Genomic DNA, 25,689 nt, shown 5'->3' with positions numbered 1-25,689 from the left:
TGCTTACTTATACGATTTCACTGATGGCTGTGAATAAGTTGCCTCCAAATAGTTTCATCAGAGCAGGATTCAGCTGCCCATATAATAATACCCGTAGATATACACACTATGAAATAACAAAACACATCCTCCTCTTTTCCTGCTGCCCCTCTTTCCCCATCTTGTGTTTGAGCTTCCCCTTTTACTCATTGATGTTTTCTCCCTGTCATCTCTTACTCTTTCAATTATCTTTCCATCTCCTTTCTTCCTTTTTGTTCCACCCTTGCTGTCTAGTCCCTCTGCTTTACTGTGCACTTTCAGACACATCCTTCAATGTCCCTTGCCTTAATCTTATCTATCCTGCTTCCACAGTTATGCCCACATACTAGGAAACAAGAAGGCATAATTTATTTTCTTCTCTACATGGACACTCTGCCCTGTTCAGGTCCCACCACCCCTGAGGTGGATCTCCTCTCTTGTCACAAGCTTACTAGACTGGGAAAGGAATCTTGTTACTGGTACAAGCTTAAGACATAAAGAAACATACAGAAAGAAAGCGTCTGCTAGGAGAAGTAAGTCAAGAATAATTTGAGAAGGGTTAAGATGGGAAACACCAAGAATCAATAGTGAAGCCACAGAATAGTGTCAGCAAGAAATGGGTGTGCTTCATAAGATCCTTGACTCAGCCTCACCACTACCAATCACAGGTAGGCCATCTAACAAATTGATATCTAGGCCTTATTGGAATGCATTGTTTTTATTTGGTAAATTCCTCACTCTTCCCTGCCCCCACCTTTTTTCGAGCATAATTTCTCCATTCCTGTCTAACCCTCTCTCCTATATTCCCACTATCCTTCTAGTGAAACAAAACAAAACAAAAAAGAAACAAACCCTATATACTGTATTTGCCAAACCCTTTAAAGATTTCTAGGGTCATTTTAAGTGCTAATGGGTCTATGCTGCCCTGCTCTCCATCCTATGCTCCCCCCCCTTGACCTTCGTCTGTTCAGGGTTTTCAATGCGGGAGTGCCAAGAAGTAAAGAATGGGAAACTGTGGTAGATGTAGTAAGTTTGCTGCAACTTCATCACGATGGACGGGAATGTGGACCACCGTGTTAATATAGTTTAATATATATATCCACATTTTTAATACCACAGCTTTATAAACATATTAGGTATGACTACAATTACACTTTGCAATACATGTCAGCAATATGAATTTGGAGAGCTGGAGGATGGGGGTGTGGAGATGGCAATCTGTTTTCCTATAAAAATGGATTTCCATTATATCCCTGTTTGGTAGAAGCAGGTTACACTGTGCTGGTCTTTGAACAGCTTAGTAAAACATTTCAAATATGAACTCTATCCCTGCATTGACTGAACTTCGCAATTTAAAAATAATGTGCAGTTCCACTATCTTAAGGTATGCCTAATGGGACACTTTAACATTGTTTAGATGCTAGGTAATTTGTTAGTCTGAATTTCCCCTCCTGTTTAATGGCTTACAGTTAAATGTTGCCATCAAAAACTACTGGCCTGTTGAGCAGTGATCCATGTGAGAACAGTGAACCTATGTCTCTGTAAATTTGTTAGTCATCTATGAGGCAAAGCAAAGCTGACCTCGTAATGTCAAAATCCATTTAGAGCTGGTGAATAGGTTGGAGAGGAGGTACTTGATACCTTTTGAGCTGTATTAAGAAACACTGTTGTGAAGGAGGATGAAAGCCTCAGTAAATTAATGTGAAGATTCTGGCCTTTTGAAATAATTTATTGTTGAATTCTGTCTTTCAGGAGGAAAGGAATACAGTTAATAAAGGTTGTGACTTAAATAAACAGTTTCTGACTGAGGACACTTCTAAATAAGTGCTTGAAGCAATAGCTTTCTCCTTCTGTGTTCACAGTTTTCTTTGAATGAATTTTATGAAAACCTCATTAGTAGCTGCACTTTATAACTCTTGTCAGAAGCTGAGCTTCCCTTCTCTTTGATAAAACATCAGGTATAAAGATGGTTAAAGTGTGCCATGTCCTAAGCACATATCCAAAGTAGATTCTTTTCACACTATCTGCCACACTGACACATTCAATATATGATGCACTCATGAATAGCATTTTCCAGTTTCCAATGTATCACCGAGTGGTTGTGTTGTTCAGAATACTATCTGATCTGCTGTGCTTGGGCTTTCTTGTCTGGCATGTAAATCTTTCATCTGTCTTCTGTACTTCCTGGAGATTTGTAGTTGCTAGTTGGCTGGATGAATATTTGCCATCCACATTAGGTAGCTGCATGAGTACTGCACTATACATCATAGATACTAGTTCCGCAATAGATTTAACACTTGAGATTTCCTATGTTAGTAACTACAAAATGGCAAAGATTGCTCTATACACTTCAATTACAAACTTTAAAAATGCCAACAAACATCAAGGTTACACGGATTCGTGGGCCACTTCCCTTGGTTGTCAACGAAGAGCAAAACCCAAATCCATTTATCTTGACTCTGACATTGCATTCTTTTGAGACCTGTTGCAATAATGAAGAGGGCAAGTTCCTTGGTTGTTCCCATAGGCAAAACTCCATTGATTTTTGTCTAAAGTGGGGTGATTCTTGTAATAGAACAGTAGTCAATATGAATTCCCAGCGAACAACAGAGTGACACTTATTCGGCATAAAAATGAAGCATCATTGCTATGACTTATTTAAATATGATTAGACTTGGCTGCGGAGATGACACTGCACTTCATCTTGCATAATGGAATTTCATGTCAATGGTCACCAGTTGTGACCTCCTGAGATTTGTCAAGAAAGTGGAGTCAGGAATATTTTGTCCAGTTTCATAAAACTTCTCCTCTGACCAAAGCCTAAAACAAACAGAAATATAAAATATGAAGTACAAGGTTTTCAGAGGAAAATAAGAGCAGGCCAAAATTTAGACTCAAATTAGATAGCCAGTCATATATTAGCTATGAAGAAATAACTGCATTTAAAATGAGTGTCCATATGTTATCTATGAAAATGGACTATAATCTCTTCTTTTCCTCCCTGTCTGGCCCTTCTTTGTTTTTTGTTTTTTCCCCCTTCTTATAACTTGCCAGGTTGCTCTCTCATCTCAGTCTTACTTATTTTTGTGCCGGAAAGCAAGGAGAAAAGCTTGTTCATTTGTTTGGCTGTTTGTGGCTAAGACTGAAAGCCTCCGTGTAGGTTTATAAAGGGAAGTTTCCAGCCCCAAAAGGTTGATTTGCAGGGTCCTGCAGAAAGGTGCAATGTATCAGATCCTGGGAGTGCATGGCTTTTTTAAAATCTTTTTCACTGAAACAGCAGCAGCTCAGCAGTAGCTGGGGGGATGGGGTATGATTAGTTTTTATAAAACCTAGATCCAGAAGTGAAGGAGGACAGGAAGCAATTTATCTCTGGCAAGTAAAACGGCTATAAGCCTCAAGAGCCATGATTCTACCATTTATTTTTCAGTGGATGCTGTTTTATACTGTTTAATTTATAAACTGATTAATAAACTAACCCTGTCTATTAAGATGATCTCCCGTGAGGCCTTTTCCATATGGACAGTTGTATGCATTTCCATTTAGGTGCCTTTTTATATTTTCATGTGGTCCTTTGGTTTCATTTTCAGTCATATACCTTTCATAGTTTCATATGTAGATTTTACCTTTAAAGAGAACTATATAGAACTTTTATCAATTCAAGTTTTGCAGCACAAAAAAAGAAACCTATAGACATATGTGTAAGTCACTTATTCCCAGAGCATAACCAGTCACCTCAATAGCACATGGAAAGGTTAGCCAACCGTGCTTCAGTATGACTGCTGTATATTAAAATGGGAAGCAGTACATGTGGACATGACAACTGAAGAGGGTTTATTATAGAAAGCTCTATTCATTTTTAATAAAATTGTCCTTGAAACTGAGTGAGATTAGAAATTAATAGGAAGCTTGTGTCCATTTTCACAGCACTCTGAAATTTCACATGGTGAGAATCACTTATCAACACGTCTACACTGATTTTTGTTTTAAAATATAGTTTTTTTAATTAAAGTTTGCAATTTTTAACCTGCTGCTAGTGCCTGCTATCTTGCTGAAAGGTACATCGGGGTGACGCTACTAGTACAGGAACCTGACCTAAGAGATTGTGAAGCAGTTAGAATATTGCTTCAATACTGGTTTAACATTAGAAGAGGAAAGATGTGCTGTGTTGAAGAAAAAAAGAATATTTCTCATGGTTCCTGATTCACAAGCAGTCCTTACTAACTTTAGTATTAATTACACCCAATGGTTACTGTCACTTACTACAGCTGGTAGAAAGTTACAACCACAACACTTATCTAAAGCTACAAACAGATGTCACATTTTGTCCTGGGACAAAGTGCAATTATTCAGATGTCCATGACTGTTGTCCCAGAATGAATCCTATAAAAGTTTGTGGGATAAGAAGTATTAACAGTTTGTCATAGGACATTACAAACTGTATCTGAATGGTTATCCTAGGATTACATCATTGAATCAATGGCAAACATGTGTCAGTCTATCCAGCTGTTCACTAAACCCTGATTAGAAGGGCTATATCTGTACATGACAATTCCAGGATATTTGTCGTCTGGGACAAATACAGGGACAATAAAATGTCTATTCTTCACCTAATGAATAATACACTGGTTGAAGTTTGCTGGTAGGGAATTCTTAAATCCTTTCCCTCATGTTCCTTTCAGGTCGGAGTAGGACGAAGGTTGAAACAGGAAACACCTGAATGTTTCTTCTCCATTAAGGCAATTTGAAACTGGGAACTATGTGAATGTGGAGTGCTGTAGCTTAAGACATTTTCCCAAGGAGCAGTTGGAATTGGTTACATAGTGAAGATACTCATGTTACCCACTGATGAGCAAATACACTTCAGAGACAAAGTGAAGCAGACCTCCATCAGACTCCTACTGAACAACACATGGAGTAAAATGAACTAAGAAAATACTCTGATTGGAAGAATGCAAGGGATAAAAGCCATGCCAAAATGAAAAATATTTGGAAATATGGAGGAAAACGGGAGATGTCTCCAGGGATAGGGACAGACATTACACATAAAGTGGTTAAAGTGATCAGAAACAGTCTTAAACCTGTAACAGAACAGAAATTTAGTGCACATAAACCAGTATGAAAATGCCTGAAACTGGTTTAAGATAAACCTGGTAGAATATAGTATCAGACTTAACTGACTTGAGTCAAACCAGTTAATGAAACTTCTGTCCCAGATCCCTTCCTGGTTTAAGTTAAATCAGAGTTTGTCAGCATCCCAGTATGCTTTCTAGCCCAGTCTGCTCTAGCAGAGAAGGGTTGGAGGAAGGGGGTGGGGGTGGTGCAGGGAAGACAAGGCAGAGACTGCCCCTTCCCCAGGCAAACCGCAGCTGCAGTCTGGGGCCAGGGAGGGGGGTTAAACCCCACTTCCTCTGGCTACACCCCTCTGCCCCCCCACCCCCAAGTACAAAGCTTCCTTGCCCTGCCCTGCCCTGCTCAATTTACTGAAAGTTACTTCTGGCTGCAACTGTGGACTAAAAAATCCCAGCAGCACCTGGAAGCAGGAAGAGGAAGTGATGAGCAACCCTGCAGAGTCCTGCTGGTGTGATTCTGGATTGCAAATCCCAGAGACCTCAGGGTTAGCAGGAAGAAGAAGTGAATACATGGCCCATGCTAGCTACATGCCAGAGAGCCATGGTCTAGCACCCTCTAGCTGCTGGCATGGGCCATTGCAGGCATGTGGCTGCATTTCCTGACAAAAAGTGAATGGGTGTCCAGTTTTTTTTTCAGTTTAATTTCTTCAGTTTAGACTAACCTGCAAAGACTGAATCGATTCAGCCTGGGGCTTTTTGACTGTCTGTACTTAGCCTTGTAGTGCTTCACTCTGTCTCTAGAAGCAACGTATGCCAGCAAAAGGGAAGACAGCAAGAAGGCAGGTTTCTAGATTAAGATAACTAATCCAGAAGCACCTGGGATGATATTCTCTTTCCTTCCTGGTCATCTGAGTGTCCAGATATGGTCATCTATGGGGCCTTTTTTGGTTACCTAAGTGCCAAAAATGACAGTTATGCACAGGCTAGAATTCTGTGCAGCATGGGATGTGTCCAGAGGCAAACTGGAGACAGAGACTTCCAGATGCTGTTGTATTTGTCAGTAAAAACAGTATATAGTGGCTGGAAACAGGCATTTTTTTATGGCCCTGCTCCTATGTCAGTGCCTAGGATGGTTGCCTTAATTAGCCCTTCTTAGTTACGCCACTGGCCCTGTGCACTGGATGACCACTCTGTGCAACTACATACAGGTGCATCTAAGGCATATATGCACATTTCCTGAGGATGAATGGCAGACTTAGACACCAGAAAATACAGTAATGATCCCTGGCGACTGACCTCAGCCTCAGAACTGGAAAAGTAGATGGACTGTTCCCCCTTGCAGCCTCAGTGGCTAGGACACTCACCTGGGAAGCTCCTGGGGTCTAGCTCCTAGCTTACTCAGGTGGAGTTTGAATCTGGCTCTCTTTGAATCCCCAAAGCAGCACACTACCCACCCATGCCACAAGTCACCCACTGTCAAGCCTTTCTCCAACATTCCTCCTGAAGCAGAGTCACTAATCTAATCATTGTAAAAATGGATGTAGGCAAGAAGTGCAGAGGAAGCTTCAGTCTCTGTGGAAGCAAAGGGCCAGGCTGGATCCCAGCGCCCTCTCACTGAGTCTGGCTTGCTCCCTTCCCTTTGGGTACATATATCACCCATATACATCCCTATTATGGCTGCCCAGGGATCTAGCTTCAGAGGGAGCACTGGAGAAGGACCTGGATAATGGCAGACCTGTGGCATGGTGATTAGAGTGTTCTGCTGGAAAGTCCAGGTGAGCAAGATCCAGCCCCCCCTGTTGGGTTAGTGGGCAGAGCCTAGACTCCAGTTTTTCTGATTTCCCAGGTCAGTGCTTTGGCATTCAGCTGTTGCAGGGAACAAGTGGGTGCATTCTTCTTCTTTCTGTTTGTTGCCAGTGCACAGGTCCAGTCTATCCTCATGTGTAGGCATATTTAGTTGTGCAAGCATGCAAGGCTGCATAGCCAGGAACAGAATTCCAGACTATGCAGAAGTGGCATTTTTGTCACTTAATCAACCATGTAGGCAACCATATCTGGCTACTTAAACAACCAGGAAAAAATAGAATTCCACCCCTGATGTTTTTAACAGATATCATTTAATCAAGGCTAACTATTAACCTGGATTTCAGAACACAGTTTGTGCCTAAGTGAAACAACTGAGAGAGATGTTTTTAAATAGAGATCAAAAAGAAAGTGAAAACATAGATGTGTGTGTCAATAATCCAGAGGTAAAGAGGTGATCTTATGGTTCTGAAGCTCTAAGAGACCAGCTCATGACTGGGGTCTCTAAGAAAGAGAGAAAGGAAGAGGAAAAGACAGTGGAAAAAAAGACAGAGAGAAAGAAGGAAAGAAAGAAACTTGAATGAGGACTGGAAAACCCAGAACTGACACTTGACAAAACAATTAGAAGCTCAGGAAGTTACCAAGTCCAGACCAAAGTGTATAGAGATTAGATAGTGTTCCCATGTTGCAGATATTTTAGATAACCCAAAGCTATAGAAAAAAAGATACCTGAAGCAAAAAAGCATGTGAAGTCATACATCTACAGACAATGGCTAGTGCAGCACTCAAGCTGTGGCAGTCAGCTCAAACCAACACAGGTCCTGGCATTTAAAATAACAATAATAATAAATTATAATAAGGCAAGAATACTAATGGCTTATATCACTTTGCAAGAGTTTGCAACTATCAGGAACATACCCAGTGGCTATATCTACACTATTATTTAAGTTAGCTAGCCAGGGTGCAAAAACTCCTCTCTTCGTCTGTATGCTAGGGATTGTACAGCAGCTGCATGCCAAGATCAAAAGAGACAAGCACTGGCAAACTGATATCTAGAAAGGTTTTGCTCAAGAAACAGCTTCCTGGACTTTGGGCAGAGCCCTTCTAGGAAACAGCCTGGCCATTAATCATCTCTCCTTCTGTGCTTGTTTCTAATCACAAGCTGTGGAGGCAGGAAATGGCATGCAGAAGGGCTAGAAGTCAGGCACAGAGCTACCCAGGTGGCCGGGGTTGGTGTTGGCAGGTGAGTGGAGGGGTTTTTAATGTACATGTCAAGTGCCTTTAGGTCAGGCTACAAGACATTTCTAAGTACCAGTGTAGACATGTCCGGAATAGACAAAGAAGATGACTATAGCTCAGAGGAATTCTTCATGGAAGCACTAGACAAGGTTGCAGATGAATATGATTGGACAGTGACCCAAAAAGTAACTGAGACATTTATTAATTCTGGTGCCAGAAGTGGTGATATTAGCACTGAGAGAAAAGTCAGTAGAAGATGAAGAGTTAGGGCCTACAGTTTTGCAGTCATGCTCATTAAGGGAATTTGTTAACTGAATATATGAGCAAATGGCAGCTGGGAAAATATACAATAAGTAGTAGCATCAGAGAAAAAATGTACTTTTGGTTGCTGTAGCAAAGGGGTATAATTAAGCAAAGGGCAGGGAACTAAAACAAGTGAGGGAGATTTTGAATACATCATCTAGGAGGAAGGCAATTCTCGATAGGGTAGAGAATAAAATTCTCAATAGGGTAGAGCTGAAAAAATGTGCCCCCACAATTCATGGAAAGGAAAGTTTCCCTTGTTGTATATGGCACAAGTTAAAATAAGAGCTAGAGAAATTCATTGTTCTGGTTATGTCAAAGTTGGTTGGGGAAAAAAGTCAGACTGGTTAGACAGAAAATGTTTCAGTAGATCACAGTACCACATCACCAATGTGTGGCTTTAAGAGATCCAGAAGGGATTTAAATTGAAACAGGCAAGGAATAAGTGAAACTGACAGCTGCTTATCCTAACAAGAAATTAGGGGTGGCATAAAAATATATATGAGTTCATGAAATGTTTATTACTCACCAGCAATAATTTGATTTCTAGTAAAATTGGCAAATTGACAGTGTTGCAGACCTTGCTATCAGAAAGCAGCAGATGATAGGAAAAACTTTATTTAGGGTGAGTTAGTTTGCAGTTGGTTGTTTAGAAGCTTGTATATTAGCCTGCATTTGCATGTGCATGTGGCCAGCTAGTGGATTTCAATAATAGTATAAAGTGATGGTTAAAACTGAAAGTGATTTGTAACAATCTTAATGGAAATGGAAATACCTCTCTGTGTAGATGGATATCACAAAAGAAAAGCTGAAATAAGCCATCACTCTAATACTAAAGATTTCTGAGATCAATTGTTTTGCTTCTGGTGGAGTCGCTGGAACATTTTAGATGTGAGGCTTCATCCAAACAAAATATTGGTGTCCCTACATCTTAAAATAACCTAAATAATGATGGTTTTGTTACTTCCAGTAACTCTAAAGTAGAACAAGATTAAAATGCTGCTAATGGTGATGCAGTGCTCTCTGTTTATGTAGATATGGATGTGAATATTTATTCAAGGAATATTGAGGAATGTATAGAAGAGTAAACTTAGAGCACTGTTGCTCTGAAAGATCTTGCCAGTTGCCCAATATTCAGACAGAGGTTATAATGAGGCCAGGTCAGAACCCTGCATCCTGCTAGTCCCAATCAAGACAGCAAGGCAAGTCATCCCCTGAACAAGCACCACCTGCAGCACACTGAAAGCAGCCCCCTGGTCCCAGATGGACTGAGTGAGGCAATCTGGGCTGCAGTTTCCTAAGGCCATGGCCAGCAGGTCCCAATCATTCCAGCCCTTAAAAGCCAAGCCTAGCTTATAGTCTTGTTGTCTGGGAAGAGGTGAAAGTCCTTGTCTCTGATCATCCATGTGTTTTGGGGTTTGCTGGTTTTCTGGTTTGAACTCTAGCTCATGAATCTGGTTCTTGAGTCTGATTCAGCCTTAAGCTCTAGCTTTTGACTCCTGATCCTGGTTGACCTGTAGCTTACCCTGTCTCTGGTTATGCCTTCTGACCAGGTTGCTCTGAATTTGGCTATGGTTCTTGAATGCAGTTATGACACCTGACCCCTCAATACCCCCAAGCTCCCTGAGGAACTAATTAGGATTGCTCCAGTGTTTTAGGTGCCTTACCACTAGATATGACAATCCATCCCTCAGTTCTGGGTTCCCAACAGAGGTCAAATGATGGATCAGTACAAACAAACTGTAAGGATTTGCTTTTGACTATTAAAGGTATCCATTTTTCATGTCACCTATCAAGGAATATGTAAGCTAAGTCTGAATTTTCTGTTTTTTCAACTGAATTTTTTTTTTCTCTATAGCTCCTGCTACAAGGTATTTAACTCCAGTGATTTTTTTTTTTTATTATTTATTTTTTTTCCATTAGCAATGAACAGGGGTCTGAAGGTAGAAGAACATACCAAGTACCCTAGTGAAATGTGGAAAAATCAGCAGTATGTGGAGCGATTTAGAAATTAAACTAGAAGGCAAGGATTTTTGTGGATGAATGCATTGAATTTGAAAGCTTGTCTAAGTGTATTCCAACCATACTGTTGGTCCAATAAAAGATACTGTGCACAAAATTCCTTGCTTCTTCCATATTTCCTGGACCATCATGACTACATCACTCTAACACTGTCAATTAGACTAAAGCAACATCATAGGATTATTAAAGTAAACTAGTGCCAAATTAATTCTCTGATAGACTATTGGCAAGCTGTTTCAGAAAGGCTTTGATTTGTTCAGCCTTTGTAGAATGGAAAATGGTTCCTCATGGGGTTTAGTAGACAAACTGTGTTTATTCTACAATGGGAATTTTTTTTAAATTTGTGGAGTCTATTGGTAAAATATGACTTTATGATAAAAGCACAAATTATCTCAGAGGAAATTAATGAATATTACCTGGGCAAAATATTGATAATAAAATCATTTAAATTCTGCTCTTGGGAGATACTTCTGCCCTGCAACTGCTACGTATGGTTCTATCATATTTGTCTGTACCCAAGACATTCGCATATACAAGCAGACAAAAATGATTGTTAAGGTTTGTTTCTGTAGGAAAAGCAATGGTGGTAAGAGAAGATGACATTATGATCAAAGAGCATTTAGTTTGATTTTTTTTTTTTAAATGTGACTGGAATGACAAAAGCTCTCCTTAAGCAGTTAAAAGAAAAGGGAATCACTCTGTGATTTGAGAGGTCAAAACTATGTCAACAGGGCAAATATGAAAGACAAACAAAGCAGAGTACAGATGAAATTTCAGGACCTTAAAAACCAGGACAAGGCACAGGGGTTTTTTTTCTTTGCATTTTTTTTTTTTGCCTTTTATTCAGTAATGCCATGAGCCACCAGACTGGAGTTATGGCATCTTCTGATGTGGTTCAAAGTGTTTATATTTTTGTTACTTCACTGCAGTGTTGAAATGTAATTCAACAACTGTGTTGTCTCCTTAAGGGAAACAACTTGGAAAAGCCAAATTGATGCAGTCCGTATTTCAATGTCAAGTTTCAGAAGCCTAAGATGCTTTCAGTTGCAAGTGTTTCAGACTTAACTGGCCCTCAAGAACTAGAAGTCAAAGCAGTGTCAAATTGCTGACTCACAGAATCTGTAATTAGAGTGCTAAGCCATGCAGTACTTCAGCATGATAAGAGAAGGTAAGGGTGGTTTGTACCTTGTATACTAACTAAATCAGAGATATATAGGATAAGCTTTTGTGAGATGAACAGTGTGTGGAAAGGAGAGTGATTTGAATACAAGAGACAGGAATCAGGGTGGGCAGTATACACCCAGTTTCTTTGAATACAAGAGACAGGTGGAAAGGCAGTACTAGGAAAAGCAAAGGACCAGTAACACATATGGACAAAGGAGTCACAAAAGCTAATCCACGTAATGGGTTAAATATCCCTAACCTCTGTTTAGACCATATTTAACATAATCCAGTTTGTGTATGATTTCTTGCTTCACAATTGCCTTTTCAAGTTGTTTTTTAATGTTCTGTTGTGTAAGGGCAACTGTTTTGATATCAGTGGTAGAATGTCCAAAGAGGTTAAAGTGTTCTGCCACAGGCTTGTGTGTCTTTCTGGAATTGATCTAATTCATTCTTACACACAGGGATTACCATATCTGTCCAATATAGACATCTGGAAGCAGGTGATGGTGTATCAGACATTGGTAGAGTTGCAGAGGAATGAACCTTGGATGTTATAATCTGTGTTGTTTGGTCCAGCAATATTGTTGTCTGTATTGATAAAAGGACATGGCTAACATCTGGGTCCATTGCAATGCCTGGTGCCCAGTGAGAATGAAAGTTAGGTAGCTTGTTGCTTAAGAGACACCATTTGAAGTTGCGGGGCTATCTGTAAGGCAGAACAAGTTTGTCTTCCATGGCTACTAGGGTTGTGTGAAACAGCACAGTTCCATTTTGCCTTGAGTTTTGATGGTTCAAAGGAACAGTGTTTCATCTTAAATTTCATTGAGAGTCAAAACAGCTGTTATATTCTGTTCCGGTCCATCGAAACAGAAAGGTTTTTTTGATGCCTTTTAGAGTTTCTCTGGGGATGGGAAGTCAGACCAGCTGGACTGACTTCCCATCCCCAGTGCTACATCACACTGGGGCGGGAGGCAGCCCTGCTGGGCTGCTTCCTGGGGCCCCGCGCTTGATCGCACTGTGGGGTAGTGCCATTTGCTTATAGGTACAGGAGTCCCCAGATCCGAAACAGTTTTATGTGAGTACAATATGGGAGAGCATGATGGAAACAGTATTCTCACCAAAAAGATTGTTCTATACAGCTTGTAATCTCTCTTCATTTGGGCTGTTGGTGTTCAGAAGTGTAAAATCCATGGCAGCTAAAAGGGTGTTGGCTGGAAGCTTGCCAATAGAGCCCAATTTCTTTAAAAAATCTATGGTGGCTTTGAAATAGCTGGCAGCCACAGTGTATTGTGGGAATAGGATTAAATCATCATCTCATGTCAAATCCTTCAAAAAGTTGGAAGTGGATATTGAACAAAATATGCATCACAAAATATTCAAAGGATTTCCTTGTAAACTAGTGTTCTGATTGAGGATTTGAAACTGCAGTGCCTGATGAGTAGGAAATCAAAGCTAGTTTCTCACAAGAAAAGCAACACAGAATATGAATCATGAAGAAAATGTTTGATTACAAGGCCAGAGATGAACTATTAACTACCCCAAAAAGAAATATACAGCCACTTTTTTTTTATTATGTTTTGGATACTGCCATACAGTCGCTTAAAGAAAGATTTTTACAACTTGAAGTACTGTAGCAGTTCAGGTTTTTGGATGATAGCTCTGAAATAGTGAAGATGCCTGCAAACAAGTGCAACAATACCCTGGTTTTAGAAATGCATTAGAAAATAGATAGCTCTGGTAAAGAGGAATCTTCTAACATAAATGTCTTGGATATTTGTAATGAATGTCAGACTTTTGGCTGTCAGCTGAAACCTGGAACATGCCCAAAAACCACTTGCAGTTCCATATGAAAATATATTTTGGCCTTGTTTCCAAACATACCTATCACACACTACTTGCATCAGCTCCATCTCACAGGAGTGGTCTAATAGGATTTGCCTCCCTATTGTGAACGGGGAAAAAATCAGACTATCTATCTACTATGTTATAAAGAGACATTGGGAGCCCCTTTCCACCCCTCTCTCTGGGACTAGATGCACTTTTTGCATAAACCAAACACATTTGCAACCAAAAATATTGATTTTTTTTTCCTTTTCTCCTCTACATGACTTGAACCAACAATGCCTATTGCAAAGAATGATTAAAGGTGACTTGCTTGAGTGGGTTTGAATCAATATCACTACTACTCAGGCATGTGCCCTAGTCACTAGGTTACAACATGCAGTTCAAAAGCATCTTCAGGTCCTTCCCTTGAATCAGAGTAATTATCATACTGTGGCACAATGGAATTTGAACTAACACTGCCTACTTCTCAAGCATATATATACCTCAACCCCTGGCTACAGGGCACAGGGTGAAATTGCATCTCCAGAACCTTTCCTTAAAAGGTGCTGCATGCTGTGGAGCACAATTAAAATTATCTCTGGGCCAGAGGAGCCCAGCATCATGTCCATTAGCTTAGATCCAAGAAAACTCTTGTAAGCCTGAGCATATTTGAACCAAATCCTACTTATGAGACAGGTGTCCCAACCTCCAGACTTGCTCTTGGTATTCTCATACTACAGCTTAGCCCTTCCCCTACCAAAAATAACCTTTGATGAAAGACGGCTAATTCTGACATGTTTTATAGTGTCTCAGGCTATCGTTGTCCGCTATACTAATATACAGTAAGTAGAGAGTCAGCCCAGTGGTATACCATGTCCTCCCTCCCACCATGAATCATTTTCCACCCCAGAATTTTAGCTGAAAGGGATGGTAGGATCCCAGCTCCCCAGGCCTAAAGTGGTGCAACAGTTTTAGCATCAGCAAAATTTGAAACTGTTTTGGTTGGGGGATGGGGAGAAGGGAATGCGGGGACCATATGTTACTGATCCTGTGGAATTGAAAGCACTTCAAATTCTAACCTGTGTAAGAAACACTTTTAATGTAAGCTTAGTGTGTAAGCTACTCTAAGTGTGACAATAGTTGATTGTCATTAACAGTACAATCCTCATTTGCCTTTCCTTTCCTCTTCTGTGAGGGAAGTAAGTGAAGGCAGGGGAGTGGGGAGTTAACCACAGGAAGACACTTGTCAAATTTATGGGAACTTAGGACTCAAAGAGACCTTCTGAGCTATCATTTCTGACCCCTACGTTCACAAGCAATAATTTACCTAAGTATTTCCAAAAAACATCCACTCAGAACCAAACACAAGACACAAGATCAGGAATATGTAGAAGACCCTGCAGCATGGCCAGGTAAAAAGCAGAAGAACTGAGGCCATTTCCAATGCCTTTCCATTGACACTGACAGAAAAATATTTGGTTAATAAATACTAAGAGGATCCTAGGAAGAGGACAGAGGAAGGCAATCTACTTCTTCCCCCAGTCCTTGTCAAAATTATTTGGGGAAGCATCCCTTTCTGATCCCAAAGTTAGCAACTTATTTGACTTTTCATGGAAGAACAAAGTCAGGAAGCTATGAGGTTTCTAAGTATTGGGAAGGAAGACCAGCGCACCTCAATCAAAATCAGCCTGAACAGTGGCCAATGTCAAATATAGATTTTTTCTTTTTTTGGGGGTGGGGGTGGGGGGGGAAGCTAAGCCAATAAAGCATTCACAAAAAGAAAAAAAATGACCTATTGGCCCCTCCAGTTAGCTAGCCAAAATTCTGAAGCATGACATTGCCTAGCACTTAGCACATTGTGAGAGAGTTACCTCTACATGTAAAAGCAGGCAGGGCAAATACTTGACTCCATATATCACAAACAGATTCCTTAAGCAAGTACTGCCAAACTATCCCTTTCATAGACTGATCAAGTTTGGTCAGTCTTAAAATGTTTCAGACTTTTCCCCTATGTTTTGTCCCCCAAACCTTCACACCTCCGAAAATTAAAATTATTTTAATTTCCAATCTAAATTTGATCACAAACAGCTTGCATTCAGTGTTCTGGTACTTTTTTAGCATAACAAATCCTCTTTTCCTTTTGTAATATTTACCCCAATGTATTTATAAAATGTAATCACTTCAGGTTTTAGTGTTAATCAAAATGGATGCTACCTTTTCTAAGAGTATGCAAGCTGCTTGGCAAATATCTTTCAGTCTCTAATTTTATCACCAGCCTGACATCAACCTGGAAATCCCAGTTCTCTCAAACAAATGATAAATGTTATCTGCCAATCTCATCCACTAAATAAACTTGGGTTGATCTCCATTACTCACATTTGTCAGGTCTGTTCGAGCTTGCTAGCTACAATCTTGGTGAATAGCTCAGCATCATTGCTTAATAATGAAGTAGAACATGATGAAAAACAACTTGAAGGATCCTTCTCTTTTTTCCTACCAAAGTTTTGATAGGGGCTGTGTGTTAAGGGAATAGTTAAAAATGTTAAACAGAGATGAAAACTTTTTCCTCCTCCTAATCAACTTAGTAATAATTTCCATGTTGGGGGAAAAGATCTCCAATCCCATCTGTAACAGGGTGCATGGCTCAAGGGCTGCAGCCCAGCTGCAATGGGTTAGAAAGTGCTGGCCAGTCCACAGGGATGATTGCCTGGCCCAGAGGAAGTTTAAAACTCCTGGGGAGAGGACCTGAGGGAGAGAGGGAAGGCTGCGGTGCTTAAGGAGGAAGTACAGAGCTGGGGTTGCCCTCAGGATCTGAGGAAAGGCTGCAAATTGTGATGTAATTGTTTGTAATTTGTACACTTATTTGTTTATTGTTTACATTGGTTCCTGGGGGAACAAGTTTTGCTGGAGAAAATAGAGACTGTTTGACTAAGCAATAACAGCCCGCTACACCATCCTTTGTATTTCCTATTACAATATAGAATTTGCTTTAACTCAAAGGTGGAATCTTTTTAAAGTGAGAAATATCCAGATTTAAAAGTTCATTTTGTATAGTTTTTAATTTGATAAAATTAATGATTGAATACCATTTTGGAAAAACTTCTGATAATATTAAACACTGTATTTTGTGAAGACACATTTTGTGGGTTTTTCTCCCTACCACACATGTATCTCCAATCTATGAGAGTTTGAGATTGTATGACTGTCTCAGGGGAGAGAGTAAAGATTTTTCTTGTCCCTCAGTGCTCTTTTCAGTTGGTGGTGAGGGCTACCCAAAGGCTGGTTGGGCACTTAAATTTAACATATTTTCCCATTTTGTAAATGGGTCCTGTGCTGATTCACTGCACGGTAATAAGTTTGTTTCTTACCCTGATCCTTGCATAGACTTGAGAATGTGTTTAACTTTGAACATATCCCATTGAAGAATGGACATTTGCTGAGCAACATGCATCTTGCATACAACAGAGACATAGGGGAAGGAAACAACTCAGGAAGAGACCAAAAATAACTAAAAAAGATAAACCAAAAAATAAAATAAAATAAAGGAGAAAGAATGTGGCGATGGGTTGATAAGAGAAAAGGCTGATGTGGGGAGACATGGAGAGAGATAGGAAAGGCAGAAAATAAAAGGAGCTGGGGCCTTTTGTTTAAGGTGAAGTAGTTTGTTTAAGGGGAACTTATGCAAGAAAATGGTATAAGATGTAAGCACTCCAGGAAAAAAGACTGGTAATCCTTGGTATAATCACTTCGCTTCAAGGTGATTTGCAGCATCTTGTTGAAGCATCTTACTTATTTATATATGTTAGCACAATACCAAGAAAAAATAATCCACTATACATATTTTTTAGATACTCTACTTGTTCAGAAATTCTTTAAAACAAACAAAAAAAACTTCCAACCAAAAACAAAACATGTTTTGGAAATGTAGGGATGTACCAATAATTGTTTGGGGGTACTAATACAGTTTATTTATGAATCTGTGCTTAGTAAACCTTTTAAATCTCAAATGCAAACTATAACATTTTCAGACCTACTGATCTGAAGATGGTTTTTAGACCCATAATCATTCAATGACCCTACTCTTTGTTCCTCCTGTAACCTTCACGTTTCAGTGGCTGTTCCCTAAAACATCCACTTAATTAAATAGAAACTCAGATTTTTCCCTCCAGTTTTATAATAGAGTCTGTTCCTTTTAGGTTACCACACAATCTCAATCACAATCCTCTTGGCCCCCCTCTGATGTACCTCTCAAGGAGCCCAATTTCTATCCTAAATCAGGCTGTGTTTTAATGAACCAATTAACCATACCTGTTTCTCAAAAAATGTATTGAATTTCAGCATTGCTTAGTTAAATGCACAGACTTAGAATTCTTAAACACTTTGTATATCAAAACATATAAAATAAGTGGGAAGTGTCAGAAATTTAAGAATGTTACATGACAGTGCTTTGGAGGCTAGTGAATTCAAGTTCTTCAAAAGTTATTAAGAATGAATAAGCAAGTCATAATAAATAAGTCGTATTACACAGTAACAGTAATGGACCTTATTCTAATTCTGCTGTTTAGAATGGTTCTGAAGCTCTTAGCATATTTTGCTAATATACTTTATTTCAATTAAGGTCACAGATCTTTAATTAGCAATTTTTTAACATTAATATTCATGCCTATGCTATTTATTACATATTTATTAGAGATAGCAAGGCCTCCCTTATTCTTAAACTAACCTGTATTCCCAGCACATTCTTCTTATGGTAAATGACACTGGAGAGGTGATTTTGTTAAGGCTTTTATGGCAGGGAGTAGCATTGATACAACTATGTGCTTACTATATTTGGGGTCTTCTGGTTAAAACAAAAATAAGAGGTTGGTGAAGACCTGATAAACCAGCATCAGAAAAACTGAGACAGTTCTCTTAGTCTGTTAATAATAGAATACAAAATAGTCTATTTGAGTATTTTTTGAGGCAGATGTCTGACATGAGGAAAAAACTGTGACTCTGTTCTTAAAAGGGGAAACCCTCCTTTATTATAAAAATATATATTTTTTTGTTAAGCAACTCTCTTTGCCTTTTATTACCAACTTAAGTAATCTTGAACTTTCCTATCTGGCATTATGAGTATTTTTAATATTAAACTATAAACATATTTAGTACATGTTGGCCTGAGGTCAACAGGGAATATAGATCCTCAGTTCATGTCCTTATCAATCAGTCTTTACATAAAGAATTTTAAGATTACTTGTGACAGTTCAACAAAATGGAAGTTTAGAAATGGAAGCCAATATCTAATTAGTGAAGTGCCAGTTCAGTTTCAATTCTGTTTTCTCAGAAGAATATACACGTTGTCAGCTGCAATCCCTTGATTCTAGGAAGATCTCTACTATGGCTCATTGATGGGTCTTGAGGTGACTCAAGGCCAATTTTTGGGGTATGGATCCATCTGCAGAAGTTGCAAGTCTTTCTTCAGGGGATAATAGGCCACAGGCTGGGCTTTCTCTCCTTTTCCTTTCTGTGCTCTCTTGTCTCTGCTTTGAGGCCAAGGTGCTTTACCTCAACATGCTTGAGTTCATAGCACCACTGTAAATGATTAACAGTCAGCTTCTCCCAGCTCTTGCTACTAAGCTGGGAATAGAGAGTTTCTTTTAGGAGTCAAGAACCTGCACACAGTATCTGATCTAGTGAAGCTGGTGTTTGAGCAACACTAATTCAATGCTGGTTACACTGGCTTCAGGAAGGATGTCTCATGGCTTCAGCATTTGGGTGGTGATCTTTCTATTTGATGAGGAGAATTTTCTGGAGTCACTGTTGTTGATACCTCTCCAGGCTCTTAGATGATGATAGTAGGTCACCCACTTTTTGCATCCATAGTGGAAAATGGGGATGATGACTGCATTGTAGACTTGGATCTTAGTATCTTTCCAGATATCATGGCCTATAAAAATATGCCAAAACAATTTCCTAAAGGAGGTACTTGCATGCTGGATCCTGTGCTGGAATTCCTCCTTAATGTTCACTTTTGGAGAGAGGTGGCTACTGAGGTTAGGGAAGTGCTTGACTACCTCAAAGGTAATTTGGGGGTAGATGGGAGTACATTCATGGCCTGGGTCAGGCCAATAGAGCACTTTAGTCTTTTGGATTTTGAGAAAGATGCCTGAAGTCCAGTAGGCTTTTGCAAAGAGATCCAGCACTATCTGGAAGTCTTCCTCAGTGTGAGCTAGGGTGGCATGGTCATCAGTGTACTGAAGGCCAAAGATTATTTAAATATTGTGGTCTTCAAGTGTAAATGTTCCAGGCTGAAAAAACTTCCATTCATTCAGTATTTAATATTGATTCTGGAAGGGAGGTTGTCCTTCATGAGAACAAGGATGACAGTAAAAAAACAGAGAACAGAATTGGGGCAATGACACATCCTTGTTTGACCCCAGTTCAGATGACAAATGGATCTGTCTCCAGTCTACTACAAAGAAAAATTAGTCATCTCTTCATAGAGAAGCCTTAGGCCCTTGATGTATTTTCCAGGGCATCCAAATCTGGCCAGTACTTTCCACAGGCTTTGTGATTGATGGAGTCAAAGACTTCAGTGAGATCAATGAAGGCCAAATAGAGGTCTTGGTGGTATTCTCACCAGTCAATAAGGGTCATGTCAATTGTCCTATAGGAATGGTCTGAAACCACATTGAGATTCTGATAAGCCTTCATTAGCAACAGGTAGAAAACAGTTCAAGAGGATGCAGGTGTCAAATATCCCTGCTGTGGAATGGAGGGTAGTGCAAGAAGAGTTCCCACATGCAGACTTATCTCCTTTCTTGAACTTAGTCACAATGTTGGCATTAGTTAGGTCCCCAGAGATCCCTGCTTTGTTCCAAATTTGAAGAATGTATTATTGGAGTCTCAGTACCAGTTCCTCACTGCCAGCCTTGAAGATTTCAGCAGGTATACTGTCCAGTCCAGTAGCTTTGTTGTTCTTGGTTTCAAAAGACTTCTAAGATAGAAAGGTTGGCAGGGGATCCCCTTTTGGGGTTTTGGGGAATGGACTCAGTGGTGGCAAAGCATCACAGTTGACTCATGGTTCAGGAGTGGTTCAAGGTTCTCTTTCCATCGAGCTTTGGTAGATTTGTTGTCTTTCAGGAGCGTCAAACCATCCTGTGATCACAGGAAACTATGGCCATAGGAAGTTAGATCATAGGTGGATTTCACTACCTGGAAGAAACGGTGGATGTCATGTGTGTCAGTGTAGAGATGAATATCCTTGTTTTTAACTTACCACCACTAGTTTTTGATTTCCTGGATCCCCCTCTGAGGTTTGGCTTTGAGCAGCTGATATCTCTCCTTCTGCTGAGATGAGGTGTTATCTTGCCTAGCAGAGTGGGTCCTCCTCTTCCAGTTGAGGAGGGCTTAGATCTTGGCGTTGCTCTCGTTGAACCACTCATGGTGTTCCTAGGTAGTATAACTCATGGATTCTGCCCAGGCCATATGGATGGTGGTTTGAAACTTCTTTCAGAGTTTCTCAACAGTGCCTTCATTTGTGGGTAGGGAAGAGAGATTTCATGAAGTTACTGTTCAAGATCCTTTCAGACCTTTTGGTCTTGAACAGATTCAATGTTGAAAAATCTTTGAATTGCTTTTGGCTTCTTTCGGTATTATAGGGCAAGATGAATGTTCATAATGGATCTGACAAGTGATGATCTGTTCAGCAGTCATTGGTTCCACACATGGCTGGTGTGATACAGACATTCATTCAGTCATGAGTTCTAATAATAACACAGTTGAGGAGATGCCAGAACTTAGACAGAGGATTTCTCTAGGTAGTCTTGTATTTGTGACTTTGTCAGAAGTTGGTATTTGTAATGAAAATACTGCTCCATACATTTGCTCAGTAGGGCTATGTGAAGCTTCAGTCTCTGATTTGATTCAGCGGAGATTCAGCTCAATTTGGTGGCCAAATCTCTGAATCCGAATTGAATCAGGAGACCCTTTAATCTCTCTGAATTGACTCGGAACCCTCTGAATTGATTCAAAGAGATTCGGAAAGATTTGACAATTCAGACATAGACATAGCTTTAAATGTTTTTTTTACATACCTCAAGGAACCAGGCAACTCATGAATGCTGAAATAGTGGGGCACAGAGGGCTCCCTAGTGCGCTCAGCAGCAGACCTGGAATTGGACCAGAAACACTTGCCAAACCGGGGAGGGAGGCTGGGAGGTGGAGGCTGTGCACTCCCTAGCAGACCTGGAAGTGGACTGGAAGTACTTCCGGTCCACGCCTGGGTTCACCAACAAGCACGCGGTGGAGGCCCCCATGCTTCTGTGGGATGCTTCATCTGCCCCAGCATCACAGCATTCATGAGCTGCCTGGTACCTCAAGGTATATAGAAAAAACTTTTAAAGCTGTGTCTATGGCCAAATCGCTGATTCTCCAAATCAGTATCGAATCTCCAGATTCAGATTCATCTGAATCAAATCAGAAACAGTGATCCAAGTCAACAAATCAAATCAATGTCCCCGATCAAATACGGCCTGTTTCAGACACCCCTACTGGATAACCATGTCCAGGAAAATCACTCCAATGGCTAGGCAGCTGCATTCCTCTATAGAACATGATATGAGTAGTACCATATGTTACCACTAAGATTCTTTTTCCAGAGATTTCCAAGGAATGACACAGCCCCTCATCTGATTTAGTAACAAAGTGAACTTTAATACTAATATCTAATCTTTATTACAAGTTTTCCCCTGGTATTATGAGCTGACATGTGGTTCCTTTAGATGTTACAGCAGCGACTTTCAGTGGTACCATCCTCAGATCCTCTGCTGGGTGTGTGGGATGATTGTTTTTAGATTTCCCATTGTTCAAACAAAAATTTGACAACTGGCTCAGGCTCCCCAGGGTGACAACATGAACATAACAATGTTCTTTTGTTTGTCCACTACTTTTGTAACTTTGTCACCCCAAATTGTCCAGTCTTCAAGTTTCTTACCTCAACTTTTTAGATAAGGTACCCCAATCCTATTCTGGTTTTGGTTTTCTTTCCTTTTAGGGAAACTGTTGTACCTGGTTTGCCCACTGTAGCAATCACAGCACTCACCTCTCCCACTGCCTTTATAAGGCACTCTGTACAATTTTATTGCTTAGTTCTGGGAAAACCTAAATTCTGGCCAAAAAGCCTTAGCAAATTCAGTTTGCCCACTACACCAAACTGGGTCAGACCAGTTGTTCTTTTAGCCCAGTATCCTGTCTCCTATAGGTGTATGACACAATGGGCCTTGCATGTTGCACTGTCTGCTGGGTCTGTAGCCCCTCCCTTCAACTCTCCTACCACAACTTGATGTTATGCTATTAGAGAAAGTGTTCAATGGAGATCTTCCTGGGAGGGCTTCCCCAGAAACGGCAGTACTCATGATTTTAGCAAGATGTTTCATGGGGCTCCACCTCCCCTACACCCCGTCCACTCACCAACCGCATGGACAATGGGCTCACAGCTTGCTTCAGGAGGAATCTGTCATTCAAGTGGGCTCAGTTGGTACTTGTCCCACCAGCCTCGATGAGTGACCTTCCCTCCCTCGAGGCTGTCAGGCTATCTAGGCAGGATGTAGTGCCTACCACAATGCCTCCAAATGGGGTGCTTTATTCTTACCCCACTTCTATCTCTCTCAATTTTTCCTCTTTTTTTTTCTTTTCAAAAGAAATATGTTCCTGAGGAGGGCAGGGATGTGTTCTCAATCTCCAGCTTTCTCTCCGCCCGGGTTCTGGCAGGGCTTTTAAACTTTCCCGCGGTGGCTAGTCCAGCAGCCGCAATTGGTCCAGCTGTTCCTCGCCTGGGAAACAGCTGATTAAACAGCCAGAGTAACACTGGCTTGCACAGCCACGCCTGTGCTCCTGGCTTCTGCTCTGGCTGCCCGGCAGGAGATAAGTTTTCCTCGTGGTGGGGCTGTTTCTGGGGTTTGGGGCCTGTGTGGATTACCCTCTCCCCTCTGGAAGCCTGTGGGGGTGCCTCACCAACACAAGGTGTGAGGTTGTTTTCCTGCAACTTCTCTGCTCATATATCTGGGTGGAGTTTCACTGGTCAGCAACCACAGGCTCTTACAATTCAGTCAGGGGGCAGTGGACACAGGCCAGTGTGCACTAATGTCCCCTTCTGGATGCCTTTTTATTAACCCATGACTCTTCTCTGCTTTTTAATTTTTTTTGTCCCAAGCAATTAGCTGTTGGTTTTCCAGTAGTCTCCCCTTTTAAAGGAGGCTTAAAGCTTTCCTTGGTGGACCTATCCACACTATCCCTTTATGTAACAAATAGGCCTGTCTCCTACAGGTGTGGGGCTATTTTCTTGTCATTTCTCCAATCACATCTCCAGGTGGAGTTTCACTGGTCAACAACTACAAGCTGTTTCAACTCATTTGGGAGCAGTGCATGCTGGCCAGTCTGTTCTGTTTTAATGTCCCTTTTTGGATCCCTCATTATTAACTTATGACCCTCACTCCCTTCTTTACTTTCTTTCTATCTGTCCTCAGGACTCAGTGGCTGCATCTTTAGTAGCCTCCCTTATTAAGAGGGGCTTACAGTGTTTTTTTGGTGGGTATAAGACCATGGCTTATGCCCATGTATATTCTCATAAATAAATTGAGAGGCTGTGACATAGATGTTTATGGCAAATTGGCTTAGTGGCCGCACCAAGAGAGTGGTAGTAGACAGGTTGGTATTGACCTGGAAGGATGTGGGTTGTGGGATCCTGCAGGGTTTGGTCTTGGACTTGTACTCTTCAATATCTTCATTGGTGACTTGGATGTGGGTGTGAATTGTACTCTGTCCAAGTTTGCAGATGATAATAAATTATGGGGTGAAGTGCACACTCCAGAGGGTAGAGAATGATAGGCAGATCTGAACAGGTTAGAAAAGTGGGCAGTACACAATAGGATGCAGTACAACAAGGATAAGTGCAGAATGCTGCACCTAGGAAGCAGAAATATCCAGCATACCTCCTGACTGGGAATTGACTCTCTCAGCAGCACAGAAGCAGAAAGAAATCATAGAGTCATAGTGGACTCCAAGATGAACATGAGTTGTCTGTGTGATGAAATCATCAGCAAAGCTAACCGCACTTTATCATGCATCAGTAGATGCATGACAAATAGAACCAGGGAGGTGATACTTCCCCTCTGTGTGGCATTGGTCAAACCACAGTTGGAGTACTGCATCCAGTTTTGGGTGCCATACTTCAAGAAGGATGTTGATAGACTCAAGACAGTCCAGAGGAGGGCCACTCATATGGTTAGGGGCTTATAAGACAAGCTCTGTGAGGAGAGACTGAGGGACCTGAACCTTTTCAGCCTCCACAAGAGAAGGCTGAGGGGGGATCTTGTGGCCATTCATTAGGGGAACGCAGCAAGGGATTGGAGATGCTCTGTTCACCAGGGCGCCTCTTGAGGTAACAAGGAACAATGGTGACAAACTGACAGAGAGCAGATTTAGGCTAGATATCAGGAAAAACTTCTTCACAGTAAGGGTGGCCAAAATTTGGAATGGGCTCCCAAAGGAGGTGGTGATCTCCCCTACCTTGAGGGTCTTTAAGAGAAGGTTGGATAGGCATCTGGCTGGGGTCATTTGAGCCCAGCACTCTTTCCTGCCTAGGCAGAGGGTTGGACTCAATGATCTGTTGAGGTCCCTTCTGACCCTAGCATCTATGAATCTATGGCTTCCAAAGCATAGCAAACAGCCTTTGTGCTCAATACAGGGCGGGTTTGACATGCTGATGCAATGTGCTGTGTGATCTTAGCCACACACACACAGCAGTTTGTCCTGGCCCCACATGGGATTAGGCCTGCTATCTTGGCCCTGGCCCCATGTACACCAGATCCAGCTCTGCATGCATCCGATCAGCCCCACTACCCTATTCCCAGTCCCACATACAATGAATTAGTCCCGCTACTGCAGCCCCACATACTGGCTTGATCCTGCACACAAGACCATTTCATTCAGGTATATGGTCTGGAAATTTTCAGTGGGGGAGCAGTAGCAGCATGAATTCCTATCCTCCTATCCTCACTGCCAAAATTTTTGGATTTATACCAACAGAAGTTTCAAGAGGAGTGAAAAAATTAATATGGTGATTCAATCTGGAAGTATTAAGGGCCTGATCTTGTTACACATTATATTGTACTCAGATGCTGATTTGTGTTACTGCTAGCTGGATTTGGAGCAGTCAGACATTCAGGCCAGAAGGAAAGTGGAGAACTGAAAGGCAAGAATCCTC

At 40.9% G+C, this 25,689-nt stretch overlaps 1 long non-coding RNA gene across 1 annotated transcript in view; it reads left to right on the top strand.

The window, feature by feature from the left end:
* The first annotated feature begins 11,567 nt into the window (after positions 1-11,567).
* LOC109305763 overlaps positions 11,568-25,689 on the top strand; it is a 16,756-nt gene continuing 2,634 nt past the window's right edge. Inside the window, exon 1 of the long non-coding RNA XR_002099705.1 lies at positions 11,568-11,628. This is a non-coding gene — a long non-coding RNA (uncharacterized LOC109305763). The remainder of the gene's footprint in view (positions 11,629-25,689) is intronic.

This window comes from Crocodylus porosus, unplaced genomic scaffold (genome assembly GCF_001723895.1).
Source record: "Crocodylus porosus isolate Cpor-Errol unplaced genomic scaffold, CroPor_comp1, whole genome shotgun sequence".
Taxonomy (NCBI): domain Eukaryota; kingdom Metazoa; phylum Chordata; order Crocodylia; family Crocodylidae; genus Crocodylus; species Crocodylus porosus.
Note: the sequence above shows the minus strand (reverse complement) of the source record. Positions and strands in the feature narration are given on the sequence as shown.